The following is a 16,695-nucleotide window of genomic DNA, read 5'->3' as shown; positions in this document are numbered from 1 at the left end:
GTAGAATGCACTTGCAGATCTCCATGTACACCATCTGAAAGAAATATTTAGACGCAGTGAGCGAAATTTAAAACAATCATAACTTTAATCCACTCAGTTCGACTAAAGAGTGACCTTTACCAAAATCACGTGGATTGTATCAACAGCCTTTGAACAGTACCACAGTGTACCTTCATCACAACCTTTTCTACAGTTTCTGTGGCGCAAGGTGTCAACCTGAGCTCTCAAGAGGCTCTCAACCTGAGCCGCAGAAACCATGTAATGATTGTAAAATTGTTTAGCGCCATTGACAATGGCTTTAGTGTAAACAGAGTTCTAATGAGCTCGCTTGTATTTTGATGTGGGCGTGTGATGTAACTCGACAACCTCCCAAGCATTTTTCTGCTGAATAATGCAGGAGCTTGAGGGCCAGTCTTTTTATGTTATCGTTGTTTTGCACCAGTTCAAATGCCTGACATTCGAGGCAACGCGTTTGAGAACATGCACTGGTAGTGCAAGCACGCCATAAATGTACTTGTATTGCGTTCGGCACATTGACACATGCACACTAGTATTTCATAGGTGTATGCGCAACATTGGGCACAAGCACTGCACGACACTACTTACAAGCGCGCTATGGAAGATAAAAGGGGCTTACGCGAACTGGCAAGCACTTCGCACATGCAGGGTGATAATTTTTACATTTTATGCAATTTTTACAAAGGCCTGTTGAAGATACCATAATTCTGGTCTTTGAGCTGGATTCTTCAGTAAGGTGGAGATGACTTGCACAAAAAATCGAAACACATACTCAACTAATTAAAAAATTCAATAATTATAACTTGCTAATTTATTACATTACGGCATATATCGCAATTTACGAATTGTAGCCGATGAGATTGTCAGGCGTATCCACTTGGACACAATTTCCAGAATGACACCAGTTGGAGATATGCGCCATTAAATTCCCCGTAAAAGTGCACTGTTCGTATACTTACTTTTTGTAACAAAACACTCTTTTATCCATTGAAGCACAAAATTAACTGGAATGCCCATTTATTTCGCCTCGCTCTTGAGAAAATAATATCTCGAAACTAGTGTAATTCTGGAAATTGATTTAAAGTGGGTGTATCTTGCACACTTACAGGCCACAATGAATTGAAGTATGTGCAGTAAGGTAAGTTGTTAATTTTCTATTTGTGCTAATTACTTAAAGATGTGTTTCGATTTGACGTGCTAATAGTGTCCGCCTCTTTGAATAATCGAGCTCAACGATAAGAAATATGCTCTCGGCCACAGGTGATTTCTACAAATTCCGTAAAACATAAGAATGCATGATCACTCTGTATACGAACATCACGTACAGCACGGACATAAGGTACCATACTCAAGCATGCCAACATCTAGGATAACAATAAATATTAACATACGCTCAAAACATAAACAAGTGAAATAATTACCCCCGAATGGTAGAATCAGGGCTGCAGAAAACGGTGCTCTTCGATCCGCACTGGCGAATCCACAACACCACAAAGTACAGCAATAAAAACCGTTGAAATCCGCTTGCCTGTACTGGTAACGCCGTCCAGAGATGACACTGTCCAAAAATAATTACTCCATGCGCAAGATCATGCAGGTTCCTCATATAAACTCGCTGATCAAACCAACACGCATACGCGAAAGTCTCACTGCCTTGCCATAGCTCGCCGTGACAGCTGCCGCCATGTGCTGTACGAAACTGGAGCCACTGTGGCGTCGCCATATTTTATATATTCCGCCTGCGTCTCTAATGCTGCTGTATGCTATGAATAAAATCAGCTTTTTTTGCGAATTACTGATATTGTAATACCAGCCTATTGTTTTATTATTAGTGTCAAAAGAACACATCAAGCCAAGACACAAGACTAAGGCTAAGAATTCAACAAAAATGGCGGCAATTGTAGCGGCGTCATGCAGGAAGGAAAAATTATGAGCAGGGGTCATTGCAGCCTGATAACGGCTGATGGTGCCACATGTTAAATTCCTTTTTGCGTAGGGAAGTAATTGCTATGCTATAAACACTAGTCGTTTGCGCGACGGCCCATAATGACCAATCGTGCGAGCACCTAGTGTAGCACGATTTAAAACAATGTCGATCAGGTGCGAGTCGCTTTTGTCTGCTACAAATAATGTTCAATAAAAGTGGCACGAGATACCACTTTTTGTGCCAGTAAGCACGGGGTCGCGGGATCGAATGCCGGCCACGGCGGCCGCATTTCGATAGGGGCGAAATACGAAAACCCCCGTGTACTTATTTAGGTGCACGTTAAAGAACCCCAGGTGGTCCAAATTTCCGGAGTCCCCCACTACGGCGTGCCCCAGAATCAGAAAGTGGTTTTGACGCGTTAAAACCCCATAATCTATTCTAATCTACATGCGGCATTATCCCCTCTTCCGAACCAAAGCCATCGTCTCGATGCTGTGAAATAGGCGTAAGCAATAAAAACAAAACAAACAAGAAAGATACCACAACGCTGACAAAGCGACAGTACAAAAATGAGAGAAATTAGAGAAAAAAAAATTACGAACTCGTAGTACACGGTTTCACTCGCACAACACAAACTATGCTCGAGCTCGGTTGTCTTTGTGTCCGGCTCAGCGTCTGTGATTATCCGTGCAGGATCACTTCGTAGTTAACGTCAGTGACGCGGCTTAGTACTTTATACGGACCAAAATACTGCTCATCAACGTTTCACAGAGGCCACGGCGGCGAACGGGGGTCCCCACTGAAACTTGGTCCCCGGGGTTGTAGGGCACGTCCCTGTGGCGGATGTTGTAACGTCGTGCGTCCGTCTGCGCCGCTGGCCAATGCGCAACCGCGCGAGCTGCCGAGCTTCCTCGGCACGCTCAGCAAATTCATCGGCGTTAGTTGTCAATTAATAGGCGTCTTGACACGGCAGCATAGCATCCAGCGTCGTCGGGACTTCGCGACCGTAGAGGAGGCGAAATGGTGTGAATCGCGTCGTCTCTTGCACGGCGGTGTTATACGCGAAAGTCACGTACGGCAAGGTCCAATCCCTTGTTTAGTGTTGAACGTCGATGTACATGGATATCATGTCTGTGGTCACCTTATTCAGTCCGTTGGTCTGTGGATGATACGCGGTCGTCGTTCGATGCCTGGTGTTGCTTCATTCAAAAACTTCATCCATAAGCTGGGCTGTGAATGCTGTCCCTCTGTCTGTTATGACAGTGGAGGGAGCACCGTGACGCAGTATGATGTGGCGCATGAAGAATTGCGCTACCTCTGAAGCCGTGGCTCGTGGAATCGCCTGCGTCTCAGCATAGCGTGTTAAACAATCAGTCGCGACGATCACGCATTTGTTGCCGTCGGCAGAAAGAGCAAACGTTCCGAGAATGTCCATGCTGGCTTGGTAGAAAGAACCCGCCGTGGTTGCTCAGTGGCTATGGTGTTGGGCTGCTGAGCACGAGGTCGCGGGATCGAATCCCGGCCACAGCGGCCGCATTTCGATGGGGGCGAAATGCGAAAACACCCGTGTGCTTAGATTTAGGTGCACGTTAAAGAACCCCAGGTGGTCTAAATTTCCGGAGTCCTCCACTACGGCGTGCCTCATAATCAGAAAGTGGTTTTGGCACGTAAAACCCCAAATATTATTATTATTATTGGTAGAAAGGCGTGTGAGGTGCTTCGATTAGCTGAAGGAAGCCAGCTGGCCAAACCGATGGTGCGTTTCGGCGCTGGAATTCACGACAACCTTTAACGTAGAGTTTTACGTTTGCCGAAAGCCCGGGCCAATAGTACATCTCGCTTACTCTAGCGAGTGTTCGTCAGAAACCTAAACGGCCAGATGTGGGTTCGTCATGGCAAGCGAAGAGGACGTCGTCTCGCATGTCTCTTGGAACCACCAGGAGGTAAGCACGCACGTTCGGGCGGACATTCTTCTTATACAGCACGTTGTCTCGTAGACACAAGGACGTCAACGAACGGGACAGATGGCGTGGTGTGGCCGTGCCGCGGCCCTTTAAATAAACGATGTTTGGTAGAATCTCAGCGTCGTCACGTTGCCGTCTGATCGAGTCCGATGAACTAATGGCGCCCAGGAAGCCGTCATCGTGCTCTGTTTCAATTGGTGCGTGGTACAGTGTATCAGCGTCTTCGTGCTTACGGCCAGGCTTATAAACGATGGTGACGCCAAATTCCTGTAGCCGCAAGCTCCACCGTGCCAGTCGTCCTTAAGCGTCGCGTATGCTTGCCAACCAAGATAGGGCATGGTGATTCTTCACTACTATGAAAGGACGACCATAGAGGTAAGGGTGAAACTTGATAGTCGCCCACATGATTGCGAGGCATTCTTCCGCCGTAGTCGAATAATTCACCTCGTGACAGTGAGCGGCTAGCATAGGCTATAACTCTTTCCACTCTATTTTGACGCTGGACGAGTATTGCGCCAAGGGCAATGCTACTGGCGTCGGTATGCACCTCTGTATCGGCATCATCGTCAAAATAGGCAAGAACAAGTGCTGACTGTAGGCACTGTCGTAATTCAGCAAAAGCTGCCTGTTGCTCATTACGCCAGACAAATCGCAGTCGTTCCTTGTAAGGCGAGTAAAAGGCGCCGCTATCTTCGAAAAGCCATTAATAAAGCGGCGATAGTAGGCGCACAAACCCAGGAAGCGTCGGACGGCCTTCTCATGGGCAGGAGCTGGAAATGCGGCCACAGCGGCAAGCTTGTCTGGATCAGGTCGGACCCCTTTGGCGCTTACTACATGCCCGAGGAACTTGAGCTCTTCATAACCGAAGTGGCACTTTTCTGGTTTAGGTGCATGAGGTTTGCCGATCGGATGGCTTCTAGCACACTCCGCAGGTGCTAGAAGCCATCCGATCAAGATATCATCAAGATATCATCAAGATACTCAAGACAAGTCTGTCACTTCAGTCCAGTGAGGACAGTGTCCATCAGTCGCTGGAAAGTAGCGGGGGCTGAACAAAAGCCAAAAGGAAGAGCTCGAAATTCGTAGAGACCACCTTGAATCACAAAAACTGTTTTCTCGTGGTCTCGTTCGTCTACCTCGATTTTCCATTAGTAACCTTTTAAATTGAGAGAAGAAAAATAGTGAGCACGCCATAGCCTATTATATAACAAGTCTTCGATACGCGGCTGTGGGTACACGTCGCTTTTAGTCACGTTGTGAAGCTTCCGGTGGTCGACACAGAAGTGGAGCGTTCCGTCTTTCATTGTGAGTTCAATTTACGTTTATTTGCATCACCCTGGCAGGCGTAATCAGGCAAAATTGAAATAATTTAATTAGAGGGTGCCTGAGTACTCTGTGTAGATTACGTACGACAATGATCGCAAAAATACAATATTATTAGAGAATTGCATAAAAAATAAGTTCAGTTATTTATGCAGCGTAGTAAAAAAGAAGTACCTTCCCAGTATAGCTGTGGAGGGCGCAAATAATGAGCAGGCTCAAAAACAGTTTGGTAGGTCTGTAGTAAACTTCTAACTTGCTCCTGAAGGCAGAAAGTCTAGTGGGAAAGTCGGCGAGTTGGCTCTCGATGTTTAGAAATCTCGCAAAGGACACGATGACGCCACGACGACAGGCCACTCTACGCCAACCCATAAAGACTTTTCTAAAGTGAAGTTTTATTTGCTTCTTCCTTCGGCTTTTCCACTGATGTTGTTGTTGCCTTGCGCGCCGTGTCGGAGGGGGGGTTTAGAGCGTACATATACATGGAAGGAGCGTGGAAAAGAGGAAAGGTGGCGCAATAAAATCGTTTGCGCCTTTCCATCGCATCACATATGCACAGTGCCCTCTAGAGCTCCCTGGTCATCGTCCCATTAGCCTCTTGACAGCTCTAATTATCCGTGACCCGCCACAACAAGCATTGCAGAAACTGCAGCGCTTACCCTTATCCTAACATGCATGTCCTGAAGAGAGGTGGATAGAATGGTAGAGAAGGAGCAGGAAGAAGTGGCAGAAAATGGCTAGAGCCGGGATATTCGTGAAACGTGCCAATAACACCCTTGCCGTTCTTTTCTCGCAGTTCTCATACAGGGGGGAAGTACCGGACAAGGAAAAGGCAACCTGAGAAGATAACGAAACTCTACTAATGTAGACACGAAAGTGGTTGCGGGCGAAATGAAAGCACAGTACTGTACCTTTCTGCTATTTCTAAAAAATAAACACCATGCAAATTTGTCAAGTGGACAACTGAGGCAGGGCGAGCAGACGGAAAGCCACAATTAATTACCGTGTGCATAGGTGACACTATGGAAATGGTCGCACGTCAAATGAACACTTATGTGCCCGCCACAGTAACTTGACGACTATGGCATTGCTCGAGGTCGCGGGTTCGATTCCCGTCACGGGAGCCGCATTTCAACGGGAGCGAAATGCAAAAACGGTCGTGCTCTTTGCTTTCGGAGCACGTTAAAGAACACCAGGGTATCAAAGTTAATCCGAGTACGCCACTACGCCGCGCCTCATAATCCGATGGTGTGTTGGCACGTGGAGCACCATAATTTTACCAACACGTCTGATTCGATGCGAGGTGCCATGTGAAGCAATGACAACGCTCACAGGTTACAAACAATGGCGCACAACAACGCCTCAAGCAAACACGGCTCGCTGTATGATGTGAACTACGCCGACAAAGAGCAGTAGTGCATGCAAGGTAGCATTTGGCTATCAACTCACCACTCTCTGCAGTATACGCTGAAGAAATCATACATTCGCAGTCAGCATTACCGCTAAATAACGTCAATGAAAACAAAGCCTATAATTTGTTATCTAACATTCTTTAAGCACTCGTAGAACTCTTGAATACAATGTGCGCGAGGTCTTTGAGTATGTGGGTAGCCTTTATGGTGTTCGTTACCTGCTGGTCTACAATGAGGCTATATTAAAAGGGCGGGACGGCAACATGATAGACAATATGGAGAACAGACAAATCCCGCATATATTACTGCACAATAATTTTAAATACTGGTCTTCCTTCACAGATGTGGATAACCGCGTAAGGAGATTACTTTGGGAACTAACTGCAAGTACTATATATGTCATACCCAAAGGTGTACCTGGCCCAGTGACCAGTAAATGTGATGTATTATTACGAGCAGCTTCGGCCAAAGCATACTAACGGAAGACGACACAGAGACAGATTGAACAATTCTTGTGTCCTGCCTTTTGCCTCAAGGTACAAAACCAACTCATCCGTGTGTCCATCTTAATACTTATGCACATCTCGATTTGCAGCTGCTGCGGTAGCCCATGACTGCGGATTGCAAAGTCGCTAGGGAAATAATTGGGGGCACCTTAACGAAATCTGTAGGTCAAAGGCAAAAGCCATCCACGACGGCGCCTCTCGCAGACGCTGCGCGATGTTCGGACCTTAAGAATTTTGCCGACTGAAGAAAGGCTGCCACGGAACGCTTCTGACAGTTACATAGCTTGTTTATTCCGTAGCATCAATAAGAAAAAAGGAAAAGAAGAAAAAATATTCGCATCAAAAGCCCAGAATTAATCATCGCTCGACGCGAGTAAACACTCTTAAGATGATAAGTCATTTCCAGGCGACGAGCGGCTACACTTTATCAAGAACACTGATAACGCCGCTGGGACAACCATTGTGGCGAAGTTCAATGTGCAAAGATAGCGTTTATTTTGTTTTTGTTTTATTGACAATATCCCCGCGTGGACCGCGGGAAACTTGAAAAGCTTAAGGTCAGTACGCCACGTGGTGGCACTCAGGCGAACTGAAGCCTCGTGTTCAGAAAAGCTGGATACATTGCTCATCCTTCTGCACTAATTATTGTGTAACTGTGTGTGTACTACATCTAGCCTTGGGTGTTTAAGCCACCGTCCCTTATGACCATCGTGGTGGACGTGGAAAGCAAATCGAACCAAAAGCGTCGCATAGGTCTCACATAGCACGTGTGGAACAAGACACATCCCCACTCTAACATATGTATACATTATATCCCTCGTTTCAGCTACGATTGCCTTCCTTCCTTTTATTAACAATAATGTAAGGGAGCAACTTACCGCTCAGTAGTATAATAAGAGCCACAGCGAATAAGTTACCATCGTTTCTTCAAAATGATTTCTGTGCTTTGATTCAAAGTCAAACTTTGTAATCATCACTACACTTTGAGGGTTCGTTAAGTGTACTTGCATCAGTCATGCCACTACTGTTATGTTTCTGTATTTGTAGATACTGGTAACAAAAAAGGTGATTTTAGCAGGGTGCTGACACAAAGTCAATCATCAATGCTAAGCATCGGTGTACAATTGGGCTCCTGCGAACACAAAGAAACTCACAGGGGTTTCATATCATGCTGGAGCATTGTGGTACGCACAGGCACAGCAAAATGTTTACACTGCTGAGAGAGTAAGTGAGCAGACAATAATCGCAGGGAGCAATACAATAACAGTGTATAGGTACATAACTACGCTGTAGAATAACTACAGTTCCTCAAGGCTACACTGAAGCAACTCAGTACATCAAAACAAGAGATACAAGAAGAATATATAATTTAAAAATTTAGAACATTATTCTTTTATATTTTAATTGCGGGCTTCAGGATAGGAAGATGAAGCTAATAATGACTGTGCTGTCACCATATCTTTGCTAAGCAGATTCCCGTCTACTATTGCACGTGGAAATTAAGAGTACTAGAATGTACTGCTGCGTGTATAAAATGTAATGATTGTGAAGTTATGCCTCTGTCTCGTGGCGTATAGCGTAGAAAATGAAAATATTTTAGTCACATCGATCTCAAAATAGCCAACGGCCATTTGATATAAAAATTTCAGCCTGGAACAGCGATTTCATTATTCGAAAGAATAAAATTTGGCTTTTTTAGACATCCGTCACAGATGCCCTTAAGAAATTATTAGAGAAAAAGCGTGCAGCGTAGCCAAGCAAGAGATTTGTAGGACAAAAGTCGGACTGGAGGAACGCTAACTTTAGCGCTCGCCTCATAAAAAATCTCTTGTGGTTTGCGTATGCGAATACATAATTAATATGCTTATTTTAGCTAAGATTGCTCGAGATCTAAAGACCTAAGCTTTTATAGTTACTTAATATAGTATTACGTTTTCAGAGGCATATTGAAAGCGCAGTTGTTGTTTTCTGTGTAGTTTTCAAAAACATCCTTTTCGTAATTTGCCTCTCTTCGCACCACAAAGCTACTTTCTGCAGAGCTTGATATAGCAGTATATGGTTGCACTTTCTATCAATTTCCGAGTATAAAACGCAATCATCTGCATAGAGTTTAATTTCAACCGGAATGTTTTCCCTTATGTCATTATTATATATAATGAAAATAGGGGCGAAGAACAGAACCTTGGGGAACACCCGAAAGGACTTTCACTGGCTTGGACCAGTGATCACAGAAATATGCATAAGGCTGTCTTTCTGTCAGGTATGCCGAAATCCTTTTTATTACATGTTAATTGTCAAATATCATGTCTAATTTAAAATTTTGTTTATTGCGTGAAACTTTATCAAATGCCTTTCAAAAATTCATGAACAATACATGAACCTGTTTGCACCTATTGATGGCTTTTGGCAAATCATGTAATGTTTCAAGGAGTTGAGCACAGGCCTACAGGCCTCTTCTAAACCCATGTTCGCATTTATTGAGAAAACGAATGCTGTCAAGGAACGCTACCATATGTTTATCAATTATGTTCTCCAAAACTTAAAGGTAGTTTAAGTCAAAGAAATAGATCGGTAATTCATAACACTATTGTTTTTGCCCGCTTTTATATTGGTCCATATTTGGGTGTTAAGAAATATATCAGAAGTTTGCCTTATTTGACCGGGTATACAAAATGTAAGGATAGTTGGAGACCCATACAGCATATTTTTTTTCTGAAATGTATTGGAAATGCCTTATGGATCAAGGGCTTCTTTAACGTCGAGTTTCAATACCATATTGAGGATACCATTGTCTGTGACGTAGATGGTAAATAGGCATTAAAATTGTGTAAAGAATGGTTATCGCTTGTACAGACAGAATGGAAGTGCTCATTGAAAGGGTGAGAAATTATGCTGGAGTCATTAACTTGTCTGCCCTGTATTTAGAGACGTTTCGCAAACCTCGGACTTCGTTGGCACCACACGCCAGAACTTCTCACGTGGCGTTGCAATAAAATTAGGCAATTCCTTCTGCTAATTATTTTACTTGTCATGGCCCACGTTATTCTTAAGTTCAGAGGACACTTCAAATTTTGTTTTGTTCATTATGCAAAACATTATGCAAAGTTTCTTGCTCTATATTATTTGACTTCCTCTTAAATTTCAATGCCTCTCTAGAAATCTACGCATTCTTACTGTTTGTTTTCTTTATAATAGTTGGAACAAAGCGCGCCGTGCAACCATTCACAATGCCCTTAAACAATTCGCAGAGGTAATGCACATTATATGAGGAGCAAGCGAAATCGTCATAATCGAAACAAAGTTTGTCCAATATTGATATATCATGTGCCCTACAAAAGTTGCGGAACAGGAATCTCACGGTACTACTCTCACGGTACTACTACGGTACATTCCAGGTACTACTTTACAACACCTGTTCTTGCATCATCATCATCATCATCATCATCATCATCATCATCATCATCATCACCATCCTGGTTACGGCCACTGCCGGGCAAAGGCCTCTCCCATACTTCTCCAATTGCCCCGGTCATGTACTAATTGTGGCCATGTTGTCCCTGCAAACTTCTTAATCTCATCCGCCGACCTAACTTTCTGCCGCCCTCTGCTACGCTTCCTTTCCTTGGAATCCACTCCGTAACCCTCAATGACCATCCTTTATCTTCTCTGCTCATTACATTTCCTGCCCATGCCCATCTCTTTTTCTTGATTTCAACTAAGATATCATTAACTCGCGTTTGTTCCCTCACCCAATCTGCTCTTTTCTTATCCCTTAACGTTACACCTATCATTCTTCTTTCCATAGCTTGTTGCGTCGTTCTCGATTTCAGTAGAACCCTTTTCGTATGCCTTCAGGTTTCTGCCCCGTACGTGAGTACTGGTAAGACACAGCTGCTATATACTTTTCTCTTGAAGGATAATGGCAACCTGCTGTTCATGATCTGAGAATGCCTGCCAAACGCATCCCAGCCCATTCTAATTCTTCTGATTATTTCAGTCTCATGATCAGGATCCGCAGTTACTACCTATATTAAGTAGATATATTCCCTTACCACTTCCGGTGCCTCGCTACCTATCGTAAAATGCTGTTCTATTCCGAGACTGTTAAACATTACTTTAGTTTTCTGCAGATTAATTTTAGACCCACCCTTCGGCTTTGCCTCTCTAGGTCAGTGAGCATGCAATGCAGTTGGTCCCCTGAGTTACTAAGCAAGGCAATATCATCAGCAAATCGCAAGTTACTAAGGTATTCTCCATTAACCCTTATCCCCAATTCTTCCCAATCCAGTTCTCTGAATACCTCCTGTAAACACGCTGTGAATAGCATTGTAGAGATCGTATCTCCCTGCCTGACGCCTTTCTTTATTGGGATTTTGTTGCTTTCTTTATGGAGGACTACGGTGGCTGTGGAGCCGCTATAGATATCTTTCAGTATTTCTACATACGGCTCGTCTACACCCTGATTCCGCAATGCCTCCATGGCTGCTGAGGTTTCGACGGAATCAAACGCTTTCTCGTAATCGATGAAAGCTGTATATAAGGGTTGGTTATATTCCGCACATTTCTCTATCCCCTGATTGATGGTGTCAATACGGTCTATTGTTGAGTAGCCTTTCGGAATCCAGCCTGGTCCTTTGGTTGACGGATGTCTAAGGTGTTCCTGTTTCTATTTGCAATTACCTTAGTAAATACTTTGTAGGCAACGGACAGTAAGCTGATCGGTCTATAATTTTTCAAGTCTTTGGCATCCCCTTTCTTATGTATTAGGATTATGTTAGCGTTTTTCCAAGATTCCGGTACGCTTGAAGTCATGAGGCATTGCGTATACAGGGTGGCCAGTTTTTCCAGAACAATCTGCCCACCATCCTTCAACAAATCTGCTGTTACCTGATCCTCCCCAGCTGCCTTCCCCCTTTGCATAGCTCCCAAGGCTTTCTTTACTTCTCCCGGCGTTACTTGTGGGATTTCAAATTCCTCAAGATGATTCTCTCTTCCATTATCATCGTGGCTGCCACTGGGACTGTATCAATCTCTATAGAACTCCTCAGGCACTTGAACGATTTCATCCATAATAGTAATGATATTGCCGGCTTTGTCTCTTAACGCATACATTTGATTCTTGTCTATTCCTTGTTTTTTTTATTGCTTTTAGGCTTCCTCTGTTCCTGAGAGCATGTTCAATTCTATCCATGATACTTCCTTATGTCAGCTGTCTTACGCTTGTTGATTACCTTGGAAAGTTCTGCCAGTTCTATTCTAGCTTTAGGGTTAGAGGCTTTCATTAATTGGCGTTTCTTGATCAGATCTTTCGTCTCCTGTGATAGTTTACTGGCATCCTGTCTAACGGAGTTACCACCAACTTCTATTGCATATTCCTGAATGATGCCCATATGATTGTCGTTCATATCTTCAACACTAAGGTCCTCTTCCTGAGTTAAGGCCGAATACCTGTTCCGTAGCTTGATCCGGAATTCCTCTATTTTCCCTCGTACCGCTAACTCATTGATCGGCTTCTTATGTGTTGTGTCGGCTGGCGCTCATGTTGGTAAGAGCACTCTGCGAAGTGCGCATGCGCCACTAAGTGTTAAAAGCAGAGTGCCCCTTGCTAGCGGCCCTCTCTTTCTTGCCGAGCCTCAACCCAGAAGCATGGGTTAATAAACGTCGTTCACCCGGAACTTGTCTGCTCCTTTCGACACGCCTGGCGCAAAACGTAACACGTGGCGACGAAGAAGGGATTCTGAAGAGCTGCGCAGCGTCAAGGAAGGCAAGTGTTCTCGGCATTCACCCTCTGTTCAGTATCGACGATTGAAGCATAGAGAAAGGAATACAACAAGAGCGGACACTCCCATAGAGCCTAGCAGCCGAATTGGCTGCAGCGCACCAAGCCGTAGATGTTAAAACCTGAAGCACACTTCCGGTTTCGGTTTTATGCGCGCGCGTTTTGAATACTAGCTGGTGCGTGTCACGCCGGCACCACCTTTTTTTTTGCTTTCGCAGCAAATATTTAATTATATATTCATTTTTTATTTATAAAGTATTTATTTACAAATAATTTTATTAAGTAAAAATGATTGCGAACTATTTCAAAAGGCTCCATTGAATATGTACCACGCGCAATTTCATAAGGACGCAAGACACCTTGTGAAATGAGGCAAAATTAACGTTTATTTTATTCGTTGTAAATGCTCGTCGCGGGCTTTTTGTGCATTCATCCAGCGTTGTGGCACCAGGTAAGCATCAGCAGTTTCCGCAGGAAGTTCCACCAGACGACGTGAGCTGAAAAAATTACAAGCGTTAATTTGGTATGAACATGTATTAACATGCCTATAGAGGCGAAGCGTGCGAAAGTGGTGAGTGGGCAGCATTACAAACAAAAGCAGTTCGTATTTACACACACGGCGTAGAAAATACCCGACTCATCCCAAGCAATACCGTACATACCACAAACACATTCTAATTCCAAGCATTCCCCTCTTCCCAATACTTATTTCCTGCACTTTATTAGCACGAATGCGCGGGCAACGGCGCGTTTCGCGAACTTGGCTACAACCGACGCCATAATACGCTACGAATACACAGAGATGGCCACAACACAGGCTCTCAACGAGAGCATGCTGGACGATCGCAGAATTCCTTCTACTCGCACTCAAGACAAAATGCGCGGGTGCCGTTCAGAAGAAAGAATTTTCGAGTTACTAGTTCCTGGCTTATCTCTCGTGCGTTCTGCAAGCGCAAGCAACGCACTCCCGTGTTATCACTCTTGACGATTGCTCGTCGTGTTTTCGACAAGCGTGGGTACCGAAAGAAGGCTTAAATTGTTGCGGGGACATAAAAATTGCCACAAACTTGTCGCAGTAAGATTCAGTAGGCGCCAAACTAACTGTTACCCCGGCCGAGCTGCTTTTCGCTAACCGAGTTACAGCGTCAGGCGCGCCCACTGCGCTCGTAAGGTAGCCCGAAAGGTAATTAAATTAGTTTCAATAATGTTGGCAGTCAAAGAAAGCGCCAAAACTTGTCGCAGTAAAATTCAGTACACGCGAAACTGCGTCACAGCACCCTGTGCGACTAGCGTGCCCAAAAACTACCGAAATTAGTTAAAATAATATTGGGGCTTATAGGAAGCGTCGCAAACATCTCCCAGTACGATTCTGTAATTCAAATTAACTGCTCCACAACGGCCACGCTGTTTTTCGTTAACTGCGTCACAAGTCTAGCCAACGCCTCCTCTAGAAAGATGCCTGCGGCGTCGTTCGCTTACCCATTGTAGCCGTCGCGCCTTGAGTTGCGGCCAGTCGTCAAGAGATGGCGCCACTTACGTCCCTATCTCCGCCAAGGGGATTGGGGCGGTGTGGTGTCGCGGCGGTAGCGGCGGCCGCGCCGGCCGCACTGCCATGCGGTGAAGTGCGCATGCGCACATGTGTTGCAAGCGACCACCGCAACGATCGCTAGCTACCACCTCGAGTAAAAAGGAGGAAAAGGGGAAAGGTAAAAAGAGCATGTTTTCGGCGCACACGGCAGGCATCTTTTTAAAGGAGGCGTTGGTCTAGCCTAGGTGCCAGGCAGTAAGCCTAATTGCTTGAAGTGCGTCGCTGACTGTCGAACGAAGTTGCTCACCTTGCCGTGGTCCAATAGTGCAGTGCTGCCATGTCGAAGTTCCGAATGAACGCAATAATTCGCCGGGAGGCCACCAAACCAGGCTAAATCCCAAAATAGAAAAACAGGCAGACGGGTGCCCGAACTGTCCAACGCTCAGATGCGCGGCCGGTCTCTCTCGCTTCGGCGGTGTGTCTGACGAATGACGCAAACATCTGGCTCGTCATTCGCCGGTTCGCCTGTCGCTAGGCAACGGAAATAAGCCACAAAGTTTAATTTAATTTATACGCAGATATTTTTAATTTTTCCGGGAAAGAATAGAAAAATAAAACAATTTCTGTTAATCTCATTTCACATTCTTCTTTTTTTTTGATGCTCGCGGCCCCAATTCGTCGATGTTAATACTATAGCGTGACGTGTTTCCTGTTTCCAATTTTCGCCGAGTGTCCGCTCTTGTTCAATCCCTTTCTCTATGATTGAAGAGTGCTGCTTTTTCTTTTCTTCGCTGACTGATATCATGAACAAAGAAGCCCGTGCAGGTTCGACGCAGTTTGCTGCTCAACTGGGCCAGATGGAACCATTCGACGTTTCCACGAATGACTGGGCGTCGTACGAAGAACGGCTGACGTCGTTTCTTATCGTCAACCGTGTTCCCGAAGGTGACAGAGTACAGTCGTGAACACGCTTAGCGTAAACACGGGAGCGCGTGCCGCACTGAGCTATCAGCGATCCTGCCGGCGCGAACGCGAAGTTCTGCACATGCGCAGTGCGTTTGCGGCTTGAATATTTTACCACCGCGCGCATCGCGTCACCGGAAAGCGCCTTCATCGTCTGCTATGTTGCGCGCCGGCTGCCGCACGTTTTATGATAAAGATCACGCCACCACCGAGCATACCATGAGCAAATATATAAATAGAGACGCTGTTTCTGAACGTCCCACAGGTGACGGCATACTGCCATGGCTAGGGTTCCCGAGGAGCAGAGGCGTGAAATTGTGCATCTTGCATATAAGGGGTATACCCAACGTCAAATCGGAGTATTGGTTAACAGGCCATTGAAGACCGTGAATAGAATAATTCAGGCTTTTAAGCATGAAGGACGCATCCGTGACGCCCCCCGGGCGCCACCACCAAGATCTACGACGGAGGATGAAGACGCGTTAATCATCGCAGCCGTGGTCCAGGATCCTTTCCTTCCTGCTAGAGCAATTCGTGAAGCCTTAGACCTCGACGCTTCAGATTCTACAGTTCGCCGTCGACTGAAGGATGCAGGGTTTCGCAGTTGCGTGGCAGCACGGAAACCATTACTGACAGCGGCGAACAAGAACGCAAGGCTGCAGTTTGCTTTGCAGCTTGCTTCATGGACAAGCGAGGACTGGAGTCACGTCATCTTTTCTGATGAGTCTACCTTTTCCACGCGGCAGGACCAGAGGGCGCGTGTTTGGCGACTCTCAGGCACCCGGTAGGCTGATTTACTTGCACGTTTGTTCATCATCTACCAGGTAAATTTTCACAAGACATTGTGTTACAGATACGATGCTGAAAACGTGCGAAGTGTGTTCCCTTACAAAAAAAATTGTTGAAAGGTTATTGAGATATCATTGGTCAACGTCAACAAATGACCTTGAAAGATCATTGGCGAATTGTTGAAACATCATTGAGGAAATTGTTGACAAGTGTTGATAATTGGCCCGCGACATTTTGTCGAAACATCATTGTGGCCTCTCAATTTGAAAGATCGTTGGCATATCGTTGAAACTATGGTGTATTTCACTCTTGAAAGCCCATTGAAGCAGTGTTGAAGATGTGTTGTTTGTCAATGTTGAAAGCCCATTGAGGTATTGTTGAAATGTGTAGTTTGTCAATGTTGAAAGCCCATTGAAGCATTGTTGAAGCTCAAAATTGAAAGCCTATTGAGGTATTGTTGAAATGTGTAGTTTGTCAATGTTGAAAGCC

The sequence above is a fragment of the Dermacentor albipictus genome, unplaced genomic scaffold (assembly GCF_038994185.2).
Source record: "Dermacentor albipictus isolate Rhodes 1998 colony unplaced genomic scaffold, USDA_Dalb.pri_finalv2 scaffold_33, whole genome shotgun sequence".
In the NCBI taxonomy this organism is placed as follows: Eukaryota; Metazoa; Arthropoda; class Arachnida; order Ixodida; family Ixodidae; genus Dermacentor; species Dermacentor albipictus.
Note: the sequence above shows the minus strand (reverse complement) of the source record.